The sequence below is a fragment of the Maylandia zebra genome, linkage group LG4 (genome assembly GCF_041146795.1).
Source record: "Maylandia zebra isolate NMK-2024a linkage group LG4, Mzebra_GT3a, whole genome shotgun sequence".
Taxonomy (NCBI): domain Eukaryota; kingdom Metazoa; phylum Chordata; class Actinopteri; order Cichliformes; family Cichlidae; genus Maylandia; species Maylandia zebra.
Window position 1 is genome coordinate 2,484,665 of NC_135170.1, and position 14,536 is coordinate 2,499,200.

Genomic DNA, 14,536 nt, shown 5'->3' on the forward strand with positions numbered 1-14,536 from the left:
TTCACAAAGTCCCATTGTTTGCCCTTGGCAATATATGTCAGTCTTTCCAGGCCTAGAGAGATTGCAATTTCCTTCTTCCAGAGTCCCATGGAGGGAGCATCCATACTCTTCCAACATAGCGCAATGGCTCTTCTGGCTTGAAGTAGTCCGTAGTCCAGTAATTTAGTTTTTTTCCCCGATTGCTTAAATTCCCTTGGATATATTCCAAGTACACAGAGTTTTCCTATTAAAGGGATTTTTACCTTAAACACTTCGGACAGATATTTGATAACATCTTTCCAAAAGTCCTGGATTTTAGGACACTCCCATAGACAATGAAGAAGAGTTCCTTTTTCAACTAGACATTTAGTACAGATGTCCGGAATATCATTGGACATATGATGAAGCTTGACAGGTGTTATATAGGTTCTCATGAGCCATTTATATTGCAGTAGTTTAAAGCGTGTGTTTATTGTTTGTTTTTGTGCTTTTAAGCAAGCCTGGTTCCAGTCATTTTCATCTATGTCCTCTTGGATCTCCCTTCTCCAAGCATGCAGTTTATCTGCTGCTGAGTCTTTGGAGGAAAGCACCAGTAAATTATAATATATAGAGAGAAAACCTTTCCCTTTTGTATTCTTAACACATACCTCCTCTATTTTTGTCAATGGTGGAAGTTCAGCAATCCTTTGCAGTTTTGATGACAAATAGTTTTTCAATTGTAAATATTTAAAAAAATGCTTTGGGGGTATTAAATATTTTTTACACAACTGATCAAATGTGAGCAGTATGCCATCTGCATATAGGTCTTTAATTTTTTGAATGCCTTTATTTTTCCATATTTTAAATCCCCCATCACTTTTACCAGGCGTGAACTTTTCATTTCCCCAAATAGGGGTAAATTGCGAAAGCGATGGAGGATCGCCCACATATTTATGAGCTGCATGCCAAATTATAATTGTATTTTTCAAGAAAGGGTTCCTTGTAGTTTTAATATCTTAGTGTCTGAAGAATATAGAAAAGTGTGTAAGGGAAGATCTGGAACAGATTTTTGCTCGATGTCAACCCAGGCTGGAGGTGTTGTTGGGCAGAAATAATGGGTGGCTGATGTTAGTTGGGCAGCCATATAATACCATCTGAGGTTGGGGACTTGGAGACCTCCTCTTTCATAGGGCAAGTAAAGTAGTTGTAAGCGGAGCCTTGCCTTCTTATTATTCCAAATAAATTGGTTAAATAGTTTGTTTAAACTGTCAAAAAATGAAGTTGGTAGGGGCAACGGAAGTGTTTGGAAGTAATATAAAAATTTGGGTAAAATTGTCATTTTTAGGATATTTATCCGGCCTATCATAGATACAGGCAGGTTTGTCCAACGGTTTAGCATTTCCGTGACCTCTCCTACAAGGGGATCATAATTTATTGAGGTTATGTCCTTGAGGCTTGGAGTGATCCTAATGCCTAAATATTTAAAGCCTGTTGTAGTTGTCTTAAATGGGGTGGCCACCACAGGGCTTCTTCTTTCTTCCTCATTAAGAAACATTAATTCTGATTTAGAATTGTTAATTTTGTATCCTGAAAATTCTCCAAATGTTTTTATTAATGTTACTAAATTAGGGATACTATCTTTCAGATTAGTCAAAAAAAATATAATATCATCTGCAAATAAAGAAATTAGATGGTCTCTTCCTCCAATTCTTATCCCTGATATTCCTGCATTTGCTCTCACAGCCATGGCCAGAGGTTCTATTGCTAACACAAAGAGAATTGGTGACAGAGGGCAGCCCTGCCTGGTTGATCGCTGTAAATTAAAGGGTTTTGATACGTTATTATTAGTTAAAACTTGTGCTGTTGGATGTGTATACAATAATCGGATCCATTTCAGGAATGTTTCACCTAGTCCATATCTGGGGAGCACCTGCAGGAGATAATTCCATTCTATTCTATCGAAGGCTTTGCACGCATCTAGTGATAGCAGTGCAGTGTCCTCCCTATTGTTTTTCTCATAAAGTACATTGAGGACACGTCTTATATTATGATAGCCTTGTCTCGTTTTAACAAAACCTTGTTGATCGTCTGTTATCAAATTAGGCACACATTTATCTAGTCTTCTAGAGAGTGCTTTACACAAAATCTTCGTATCACATCCCATAAGACTAATTCCCCTATAAGAGGAGCATTCAGTCGGAGGCTTATTTGGCTTCAATAAAAGGGTTATTGTAGCTAATCTCAGTGAGTCTGGGAGTATTCCGGACTTATATGACTCCTCATACATGTTAAGAAGTGGCAGTATTAATTTATTTTTAAATGTTTTATAGAATTCCATTGGAAGTCCATCAGGACCAGGCGTTTTACCGCTATTCAGGTCGTCTATGGCTTCTGACAGGTCTTTTATTGTTAAATGACTATCAAGGGCTGTTTTATCCTCTTCTGAGAGGGTTTGAAATTTTAACTGATCAAGAAATGCATCTTGTGTTTCTCTGTTTCCCGTATATTCAGATTGGTATAAAGATTGATAAAACTCTCTGAAATTTTCATTTATTTTTAAAGGGTCTGTTGTTATAATACCCGATTTGGACTTTATGTGGGTGATGGCCTTTTCTGCTTGCATCTTTTTTATCCTCCAGGCCAATAATTTTCCTGCCTTCTCTCCTTGGTCATAAAATAATTGTTTGGTCCACATTAAACTTTTTGCCACTTTCTCTGCTGTTAATTTATCATACCTGGCTCTTAGAATAGTCAGATTGTTTAGTTTAGTGGGATCATTGCTCTGGTAAAATTCTGTTTCATTAGATTTAATTTGCCTTTCTAATGATTTTAATTCTTGGTTATATTGCTTACTCTTGTTGCTACTGTAGCTTATAATTTCCCCTCTTATGTAAGCTTTAAATGCTTCCCACCTAATACTAGCTGTGGTTTCATCTTTATTTATTTGAAAATATTGATCAATGCAAGTTTCTATAAATTTGACAAATGATGGGTCCTTTAACAAAAATGTTTGCATCCTCCATCGCTTTACACCTTGATCAACTTCGCCCAATCTAACTGATAGACATACTGCTGCGTGATCACTAATCACAATACTGTTATACCAACAGTTCTCAACACAAGGTAATAACTCTGTAGAGATAAGAAAGTAGTCTATCCGCGAATGACTTTGATACGAACTAGAATAACATGAAAATTCCCTGTTATTTGGATTCCTTGTTCTCCAGACCTCATTTAATCTCAAATCTTTCATATAGTTAAAAAGTATTTTTCTAGTCTGGGTATGAGTAGTCTCAGTTTGAGACGACCTATCCAGGTTAGGGTCCAGGGCGCAATTGAAGTCCCCTCCTATGATATAAAGGCCCTCCAAGGTTGATATTGTGAGAAATAGATTTTCATAGAAGGATGGGTTATCCTCGTTGGGGCCATAGATATTTATCAGGTTTATTTCTAACATGGAGATACGGCCCTGCACAATTACATATCTCCCGTTTGGATCTGTAATCACCCTCGTAGTTTGAAATGGGATTGACTTATGTATAAGAGTAATGACTCCTCTGGCATGTCTAGTAAAAGAAGAGAAATATACCTGACCCTGCCATCTTTTGGTTAATAAATGTATCTCTGATGCAGTAAGATGAGATTCCTGTAGAAAAATAATCCTAGAGTTAAAATGTTTTAGTCGGTTTAATACTTGTTTCAGTTTAGCTAACTTCCGTATCCCCCTAACGTTCCAGGTCGTAATGTTAACCTTCAAAATGTTCTCTTTAGTTGCCCTCTCCATAAAATATTGTCAGACTGTTCACTTAAATAAACAAAGTAAAGGGAAAATTGAAGAAGCAGGTTTGCACATACATTCACACACTCACACATACCAGATAAAGAACTTGTAAACAATTTCTGATTGAACATTTGCATTTCCTTGTTGGAAATGTCTCCCCCCTCCCTTGAACAAATTATTTGGAGGGCGTTAATCCACATCACTGAGGAGTAACTAGTCAACGCGACCTCTCCAAAACCCCATAAATCAGACAGTGTACACTAACCATATAATGATACTGATTCTTCCCCCATAATAAAGTAAAGTTTACCCTTGGTAGGACAAAACAAAACAAAAAAAAAGACTTAGGTGAGGTTCAGCTGTTAATCTACAACCCAAAAACGATTGCAATCAAACTTAGAACGAATATGCGCTTAAAAACGCCCAGTTATGGTAACATAAGTCCCACATAAATTCGAGCTCAAAATTTTATCTGTCTCTTATCAGTGACTCAATTACTGGTCGGTTATGTTGAAGCAGAGGCAGTCTTATGGAGTGTCTTAATGGTTAACCTGTTGTTTAACCAACTCACTGGTGATGAGCATCCTCTGCTGTTTCCTTCGGCAAATTCTTGTAGAATTTTTCGGCTTCTTGAGGTGTTGAGAAAAGGTGGATCTTCCCACCGTACAGGATTCTGAGTCTGCATGGGTTGTGCTGGAATCCACGGAAGGCATTGATATCAATAAACAGTTTGACAACCGGGTGAAATCCCCGTCGGATCCGAACCGTCTCCGCAGACAGATCCTGTGCAAATGTGATCTTGGCCCCATCATGTGTAATTTGTTGTTTTCTTGCTTCCCGATATACCAGTTCCTTCTCTTGGAATTTTAAGAAACGAATAAGCACCGCTCTGCTCTGGTTTGGTTTCCCAGAGGCAAGCGTGCGATGCACTCGCTCCAGTGTGAATGACTTGTCGGGCGCCAGCCCCAGCCACTTGGGTAGCATGATGCTAATAAAGTCGAAGAGTGATTGTTGCCCCTCTGCTCCCTCTTTTATGCCGAAGATGCGCAGGTTCTTTCGTCGTCCGCGGTTTTCCAAATCATCTGTTTTGGCTTCAAGAAGTGCGATTCGTTTGATAGCCGAGTTCAGTGACGTTTCTGTTTTCTCAAGTGTGCTTTCAACTTCGGCAATGCGGGCTTCGGCCTCTTCGATATGAGCCCCCTGGTTCAATATGTCTTGCTTTACCTCCGAGACTTTACCCTCCAGTGCAGTCACTGCGCTCGCCATCCCAGTCAGTCTTATATCGATGCTGTCCAACTTGGCTCCAAAATCCGACCGGAGTGATTTGAGTTCATCCAAAACCTCGGCTATGCTAGCCATGTTAGCATCTGTGTCGGACGTTGATGGTATAGCGCCTGTCTTGCGTCTTCGGGTAAAGATGTCACACTGTTTCACAGATGAAGCTTTTGACATGTCAGTGCCGTATATTCCAGACCACACTAACAGCATATGCAAGGGTTTTTTATAGAAAGTTTGTACACTGTCCTGAGAGCGACCTCGCTAAGCTGCCATCTTAATGCTTGGCCACGTGACCCCCCCTCTGGAAAGCTGAGTTGAATTTCATATGCCACACCCAGGCCTGACCTTCTGTCAGACCTGCTGAATCAAGAAATCACTTAAATACAACCTGCCTGAACAGTAAAGTAGGTCACTGACATCTGTAAGTCTGGAAAGAGTTATAAAACCATTGTAAGGCTTTAGTAAACCACATGGAGAAAACCTGGAACAGTGATGAACCTTTCCACAAGTGGCCAGACTAACAAAACCAGTCCAAGGCCGCATCAAGAAATCACACAAGAAGTCCTAAAAAAGCTCAGATCAACATCTAAAGGACTGCAGGCCTCACTCGTCTTAGTTAAGGTCCGAGGATAATATTTTAGCCCAAAGCACAAAGACGACCAAAAACGGTTACAAAGGTTCATCTTAGATTTGCCAAAGAAAAAAAGACTTTAGGGAAAATATTCAGTGAAACTGAACTTTTTGGAAGGTTTGAGTCTTATTACATCTGGTGTAAAATTCACACAGTATTTCATAAAAAGAACATCATGCCAACAGTGGTAGTGTGATGGTCTGGGGCTGGAGCGCTAGCTGCAACTGATGGAGTGGTCTCGTCAAAGACTTAAATCTGATCGAGATGTCAAAGCATCTCAGGCTGTTCGTGCGAGAAAACCCTCCAATGCGGCTGATCAAAGTCGCATGTTTCATTTAATCATGTTATCTCTGTCTAATATTAAAATTTGTTTGATGACATGAAACATGGCAGTGTGACAAACATGCAAAAAGAAAAGTTCAGGAAGGGGCAAAGACTTTTTCACAGAACTGTAGCCATGTACACCTCAGAATCCATCGTGCTATTTCTATCAGTACTCATCAATAAACACCGGTGACCCAGGTCCACTGAAGTGTTAGATGCTTTTTCTATCCTGGCATTCCTGCACTGACAGTGGTTTGCATCGTGTTGTAAGCCTTTCATTCATGCAGACATGTCTTGATTGTAGACTTTGATGGTGACATGGATCAGTGCTACTGGCTGGGATTTTGTAAAGACAGTTTTCTTATCCAAGGGAAGAAGTGTGAGATCATTCACTTTGATTATCTTCTGTGGTCTTTGTGCATTTCTTTTTCTTAAGACTGTGTCAGATTGGTGACCTGGCATGAATTTCTCTAACAGTTTTGGTTGGTATTTCTTGTGATGGCCTTCTTAGCACTGACGTCTCTTTTCACCACATATTGAGAGCTTTGGTGAACAGCTATAAAATATGAGTTCAGCATCTTCTCTCTCCACTCTGCGTTGTGTCCTCATCTCTCTATCTCTCGCTTTCCTCTGAGCTGCCAACTGGTCAGAGTAGATAGCTGTTCACCTTTTAAGATGAAGAGAAGGAAACAGATGTGCTAATTCTGCTTTGGATCAAAAAGCTACGATATAAAAGAATACACATGATCATATTCAAAGGCAGATGGTCTATGAATGGCTTAAGACCTTTCATCACCATGTAAATATGTATGTTTGCATTCCTCTCATGTTCATATATATAGACTAATGCAATACTTTTGTTATGAAGGATGTTATTATCAAAAACTCTGGTAAAAGCACTACAATCTGAAAGTTGTGACAACATGGGCAGCCAGAAGACCAATGCAGGCAAAAGAGGTGCAGCACAGAGACAGCGGACCACCAAAGGGTCGGACGTTTTTTAGGTAGAATGGGGCTCAAGAAGAGCCAGCCGTTTGCATGCACTTGGAAAACAGACGCCAGAAATAAAGATCAAACTGGAAAAAACACCAAAAAGTGATGGCAGAGAGTATTCAATCACATTCAACAGCTGCATGTAAAAGCCTGGGAGGTATAAAGAGAAGTCATGGTGGGAAGTTCCCGATGCGGCATGAGCCAATAGCAGCATTTTTAGATCAACTAAGAGACGGCGTGTTGGAGCAGGACAGGAGCCGGCTGAAAACTCTGCTGCCCGTTGCGCGTTTGTGAACTCTAGAAACTATAAGTACAAGCTTCTAAGAGCTCTGTTTGGGTAATATAGTAATAACATATATATTCTGGTGGGGCGCACCCACTCAGGAGAGTTTATGTGAGGAGAATGATTTGACATTCAATTCTAGAAGCCAATGAATTGAAGAAGGGGTTGACTTTTCCTCGAGCTACATGATGACAAACCTGCCATCAGCATTTGGGGTTTTTTGTCTGCTTGCTTTTAAATGAATACAAAAATGATACATGCAGGGTAAAAACTATGCATAAAGTACACAATCGGCACTTTTCTAATTATTCTAAATATTCTTAACTATTTAAACATCTTTCAGTATCCTGCTCTGTCTGCACACCACAACCTGAGTTTGCCAGGTATCTGTTCTTTCATTTTAATAACGGTACAGTACTCTGTTTTGGTAACTATTGTCCATGATGTAAATATGTAAAGACTGTGTGTGCTTCTGTTCTGTGTCCTGTTCTGTTTGTTTACGTGTGTTTTTTGCTGCTGTTACAACCAAATTTCCCCCGGTGGGACAGTTAGAGGATTCTTCTATTCTAAAGCACAACTTAGATCTGGTCAAATGTCCCTTTGGTAAGTTTCCCTCTAAATACATTTTCAGTAGCCGAGTTTTTGGATATGTTAGTTCAGTTTAAATGATTGTAATCCCTGCACAGACTTGATTTTTTTAAGTACTGTTGGGTTTAGTTTTTTTAACCTTTATTACGACAGAATAGTTGAGAGTGGACAGGAAAGGAAAACTCGGGTCTCTGCTGTACCTTTGTGGCATATAGCTCGCTTGCTCAACCTTGTGAGCTACACAACCAGTTTCATTTTGGAAAGGTTATTCCACAACTTTAGCGTGCCTTGCTCCACAGCAGGTGTTTCTGCCTTGCTGATGCATGTATCATGCCTAGCAGCCGGTACAGTTTTCTCCAGGTTGAACGACTCACCTCGACTCCTTCAAACATTCTCACCATAAAGCTTCCCTTCAAAAATGACGTTTCTTTGTTCACATGATCACCTATAAACTTTATAAAGTGTCAGTTTTAGATGGTAGCCTCTCATTTAATGGTGATGTAAAACTTGGACAGTGGAAAGTGACACATGTTTCCAGTTCATGCCTGGCATGTGCAGACTGGTTTCTGGGCTGGATCTGAACCAGCATCTTCTCCACTGAGGCTGACAGTTTGGGCCTTTGTCCAGTGGCTCCTCCAACTCTTTAATAGCAGCTTCACACTGAGACCGTGCTGACCTGAGTAAACCTACAATTCTGTTTTTCACATTTGTTCATGCAGAGAAAAGTAAGAGAACTTCACCAGGAGGCAGACATTGTAGAATCAGTGCCACTAAATTCTTATTGCATGTTGATTTTTGTATATCTTTGGCCTTGTGTTCCTTTATGGGAAAAGAAAACCAAATAATTACCATTTTTAAGCGCTGTCTAAAGTGTGTGCTGAGCATTCACTGTAGAAAAAGAACAACTCAAAGACCAATATAGCCAAAACATTTCTATCAATGATGAGCGTAACTTAACAAAACTACTGTTTTGTGTTGCTATGTGTGAATGAAGTCATGTGACACATCAGGAGTGACCCCTGCCTGAACAGCAGAATCCCTCCCAGTGAAGCCTGCAATGGTTTAGTTGTTGTCAGATTAAAGGAAAGGAGCGCCAGCCTGAAACGGGCTGTATATCACTACGTGTAATATATCACTATTTGCCATCTCGAAACAACCTGTTTTCTGGTGAACCCTCATGATACCACTGATGGTTTTATTCGATAACATACACAAGTGAAAAACTTGCATGGGTGTGGATTTGAAAGGATGTGGCCCTTTACCAAGAATGACCTAACAACCATCCTGAACTGCATTATTAAAAGATGTCCCACACATTTAAATTCGAAGCGAGCTCTTGGTAGCAGGCTTTCCTAACATACTGCTTTTTCTCAATTTGACCTACTTAAGGAGCCTTTAAAATATGAAGCGCAGAAACGCGTAGCGGGCCCACAGAGAATGAAGAAGAGCTGACAGAGCATCATGGGTGGAACCGGGAACAACAGCAACACAAAGGAAACATTGCAGTCCAAATGGATTCCTAAAGCCTGTTTCACTGTTAAACAAACAAGAACGAAAGAGCGTGCGTCATTGACAGACGTTGACGTCATTGTGTTTGTTAACAATACGCAGCTCGATGCGGTTGATCAGCTCCGGCTCCTGAAGGCCTCACGGTGCACACAAAGAACTAAAACATCCACCGCCATTCACCCACATCACCCTCTTCCTGCAGTCTCCTCTTTCTCGCTGTGCGCGGAGGAGCTGCGGCGTGGATGCTGCTGCCATAAAGTAACGCCATCCATCCATCCCCGCCACACACACCTACACCCTGCGATCACGGACACATTTCCCTCGGCCGGCCCTTTCCGCAGTTTACCTTGTAGATGAAAAATCACTCGGGCATTAATCCATGATCAGCACGTCGCTGTCGCTGCCTCGATCACGGTTCTTCCACCGGTGCGGCGCAGAATGGGCGAAATAAATAATTATTACGAGCTGGTCCTGCGTCCAATCGCCGAGCTAAAGATGCGCCATAGACAGAAAACCACATTCGGCTCCTCTGCAAAGTCGTTCGCATCCAAGCACAAGAGCTTGTCTATTGTGTTTTCGATCGCCGAGTCCTACAGTGGCCCTTTCTGTCTCGTAATTTCTCCTCCACACACACATGCACACACGCAGAGCGGAGAGGCTCAGTCTCATTTAAAGAGATAGGCGAGGGCAGCTGGAGCAGCGGCGTGCACAGAGCCACCGTGTCTGCTTCTTATGTAACCCGAGGAGCAGCAGCTTCTGCATGCTGCACACCCCGAAAACCAAACACCAACAGCTGCTTTACCTGTGCCCGTGTGTGTATGTGACTGCTACCTGAAGCAACAGCGCACGTCATTCTCCACTCGTGACAGACAGCAAACTTCACTGAACCCCCATTACTGTGGAGGACACACAAAACTGTGTGTAGGCCGCTCATATGATGCAGAAGTTGGAGCAACATTAAACAATTTGCTCATGAATAAAGAAGCGAGTTATTTAACTCTTCACCAACTGGGTGACTCCGCATGCTCCGACTATTACAGCATTTGTAAACATGCTCTGTGAAAAACTGGTGTTTGACCTTAAGAAAGAGTTCAGGCTGCCACAGTTATCCAGATGTAAGGTCAGCAGCATATGCAGATTCTCGTTTTGCAGTCTTCTGGTCACCGATTTTGGGAAATGCACTGATCCTTGGAAGTTTTTACTTTATGCACTGAGGGATGTACTAAAACGATTATCTTCAAAGACAGCACGGACAGGGGGTGAAGAAGAAAAACAGAAGAGGGATGCTAAAAAGTGGCAGACATATGCAGTCCTACTTTTAAACTTGATTCTTTTAAAACTCTTTGTTACTATAGCAACACAGTCTTAGTTCAAAGGAAAACTACTTGAAAAGTAAGCCAACAGAGCGGGGACAATACACCTTCATTAGAAGTTATAATAAAATGTAGCAAGAAAGGTGCACAGCTTATCTGACCAATGGGCAAACTCCTGCCCATTGCATCGATCGTTTTGTCATTTCTATGATATTATGATTTATTCCTTAATATTCCAGCACACTTGCTGCACAAATTAGCAGGCGGCAAAACTGACTTCTTTCCAGTTCACAGAGCCCTTACATTCGATATCTTAATTTCAGTGATATTTATCTAGCTGTGCTAGAAAGTATCATCACATCTGACTCTTAATATATGGTGCAAATACATTTGCTGATTATAAAACCTGAAGTTTGTCACAAACAGCGGGTAAAAATTCAAGAGCACTTCAATACTGACTCCAGTTTTGGACCAAGAAGCCAGGTCCTATAGAGTTTATTGGAATAACTACTTCCTACTGGGAATGTATCTCTTTATAAGCCGTGCTTTGATAAGGAAGTGACGCCACGGTAGACTCTCCTCCTATGTTTGATCTGTCCATTTTCTCCCTTTTTCTTTATTGCTGTGCCACTCTCTCAGTCCAAAGAGGCAGGGAGCTGGAGAGCATTCTATTTTTAGTCCTACAAGCCTGTTCAGCCTCCCACCCACTTTGGCACAAAGAGATACACCCACATAGATGCACACAAAGCGTCAGTAGACAGTGCGCATTCAGGCACAAAACACAAAAGGTTCCATTTTACTGTACAAAACGTACCGACACAAATACACACACACACACACACACACACACACACACACACACACACACACACACACACACACACACACACACACACACACACACACAAAGTCAATTAAGGCATTTGACAAACACTCATTGTATTCTATAGCGGGGGAAGGGCTCCCAGTGCCAGCAGCTTCTGTAAGGAATCCATCCGTTTTTGTGCATGTGTAGATAGTAGCAGCAGTAGTGCACGAGGTGCTTTATATTGTAAGGTAAAAACCCTAAAATGATACAAAGAAGACAGAGAAAAACCCAACAATCATATGACCCCCTATGAGCAGCACTTTGGCAACAGTGGGAAGGAAAAACTCCCTTTTAACAGGAAGAAACCTCCGGCAGAACCAGGCTCAGGGAGGGGCGGGGCCATCTGCTGTGATTGGTTGGGGTGAGAGAAGGAAGACAGGATAAAGACATGCTGTGGAAGAGAGACAGAGGTTAATAACAGATATGATTCAATGCAGAGAGGTCTGTTAATACATAGTGAGTGAGAAAGGTGACTGGAAAGGAAAAACTCAATGCATCATGGGAATCCTCGGCAGCCTACGTCTATTGCAGCATAACTAAGGGAGGATTCAGGGTCACCTGGTCCAGCCCTAACTATATGCTTTAGCAAAAAGGAAAGTTTGAAGCCTCATCTTGAAAGTAGAGATAGTGTCTGTCTCCTGAATCCAAACTGGAAGCTGGTTCCACAGAAGAGGGGCCTGAAAACTGAAGGCTCTGCCTCCCATTCTACTTTTAAATACTCTAGGAACAACAAGTAGGCCTGCAGAGCGAGAGCGAAGTGCTCTAATAGGGTGATATGGTACTACAAGGTCATTAAGATAAGATGGGGCCTGATTATTTAAGACCTTGTATGTGAGGAGCAGGATTTTGAATTCAATTCTGGATTTAACAGGAAGCCAAAACAGGAGAAATCTGCTCTCTCTTTCTAGTCCCTGTCAGGACTCTTGCTGCAGCATTTTGGATCAGCTGAAGGCTTTTCAGGGAGTTTTTAGGACTTCCTGATAATAATGAATTACAGTCGTCCAGCCTGGAAGTAATAAATGCATGAACTAGTTTTTCAGCGTCACTCTGAGACAGGATATTTCTAACTTTAGAGATGTTGCACAAATGGAAGAACGCAGTCTTACATATTTGTTTAATATGTGCATTGAAGGACATGTCCTGGTCAAAAATGACTCCAAGGTTCCTCACAGTGTTACTGGAGGCCAAGGTAATGCCATCCAGAGTAAGAATCTGGTTAGATACCATATTTCTAAGCTTTTCAGGGCCGAGTACAATAACCTCAGTTTGATCTGAACTAAGAAGCAGAAAGTTAGCGGCCATCCAGGTCTTTATGCCTTTAAGACATTCCTGCAGTTTAACTCATTGGTGTGTGTTATCTGGCTTCATGGACAGATAGAGCTGGGTGTCATCTGCATAGCAGTGTAAATGTATGCTATGTCTTCTAATGATGCTGCCTAAGGGAAGCATGTATAATGTAAACAGAATTGGTCCTAGCACTGAACCCTGTGGAACTCCATAATTAACCTCAGTGTGTGAAGAGGACTCTCCATTTACATGCACAAACTGGAGTCTATTAGATAGATATGATACAAACCACTGCAGTGCAGTACCTGTAATACCTACAGCATGTTCTAATCGCTCTAATAGGATATTATGGTCGACAGTATCGAACGCTGCACTGAGGTCTAGCAGGACAAGCACAGAGATGAGTCCACTGTCAGAGGCCATAAGAAGATCGTTTGTAACCTTCACTAAAGCTGTTTCTGTGCTGTGATGAGCTCTGAAACCTACTTAGTTTTTTGGTCTGAAATATCAGTCAGTGTCAGATGGATTTGTTGTCATGGTGTTCTGCAGATTTCCAGTAAATTGTTGTTGTCTAAAGAAAAACAGTGGTGTGGTAAAGTATATACACCTTCCAACAACCAATTACATGTATAAAATATCTCAAACTGTATCACAACATATTGTTGTTATAAACTGTCCTATTAATTATATTCCACACTCCTACTACACCAGTGCTGAACAGGATGGGCAAAATTCATGAAATGTTCCAGAGTCTACAGAGCTTTTCGATTCTTATTGTGAGTGGGAAAACACTAGTGTCATTTTTAACTGAAAGGCATCACCTTACACACACACACACACACACACACACACACACACACACACACACACACACACACACACACACACACACACACACACTGTCTGTCTCTGAAGGTTGTGACTCCATCACTGTCATGTTGTCATGTTTTAATACAACAAAGCACAGAGCACTGATTACACTCAGGAACAGAAAGACCGGGTTAGAGTGGCACCAAACATTTAAAGAGCCTCCATGATGCTGGTGAAATAAAAGCTGCCAGGATATCAGTCCAGTCAAGACTGCTTTTTCTGTTACAGAAGACAAACTAGAAGAGCACCTGAGGGGCTCTGGACTTCGAGCAGTGATTGATTACAAAGCACATTATTAAAACCAATCTTATGTAAAAGTGTTTTAGTTTGCCCACTTACTTGAACCTCTGAATAGGAGTACTTTTGCACCTCAATCATCAACATCTTGATTGTTTCATTTCAAATCCACTGTGTTGGAGCACACAGGCAAATCATGTTCCAAGCTCTCGTGAATTCATGAGTTACCTGAAGAATCAGCACAAAATTTCATCTAAAACACGATTAAATTAAATAACATTGATTTGTGCTGCCTAACTCTGCTCCATGAAAGGATGGGCTACAACTCTATCAGAAACACTTGGAAGGTCACCTTTAGTGTCCATTCACAGGTTTACTCAAGCTGTTCTTCTGCCTTACAAATAGGCAGCAGAAACTGAAAATCAGTATTCAAATGCACATGCCTAATACGAAATGCTTACTCACCCAATAAAAAGGAAAGTTGCTTCTTTTTTCACCAGCAATGTATTAATATAACAAAAAATATATATTTAAAAAAAAGGGGCGGGGGTGGTGGCAATTAGTTTGGTGTTTTAATCCCTGGGTCATCCTACACTTTATTCAAATTCAGGTTAAA

General features: G+C 41.1%; 1 protein-coding gene across 2 annotated transcripts in view; it reads right to left on the reverse strand.

The window, feature by feature from the left end:
* fbxl16 (F-box and leucine-rich repeat protein 16) overlaps nucleotides 1–10,074 on the reverse strand; it is a 34,753-nt gene extending 24,679 nt beyond the window's left edge. Inside the window, exon 1 of one of the 2 annotated variants that reach the window (XR_013098225.1) lies at nucleotides 9,692–10,074. The gene's annotated coding sequence lies outside the window, so the exon portion shown is untranslated. The remainder of the gene's footprint in view (nucleotides 1–9,691) is intronic. The other variant, XM_004574646.2, reaches the window with a different exon arrangement.
* Nucleotides 10,075–14,536: the final 4,462 nt, after the last annotated feature.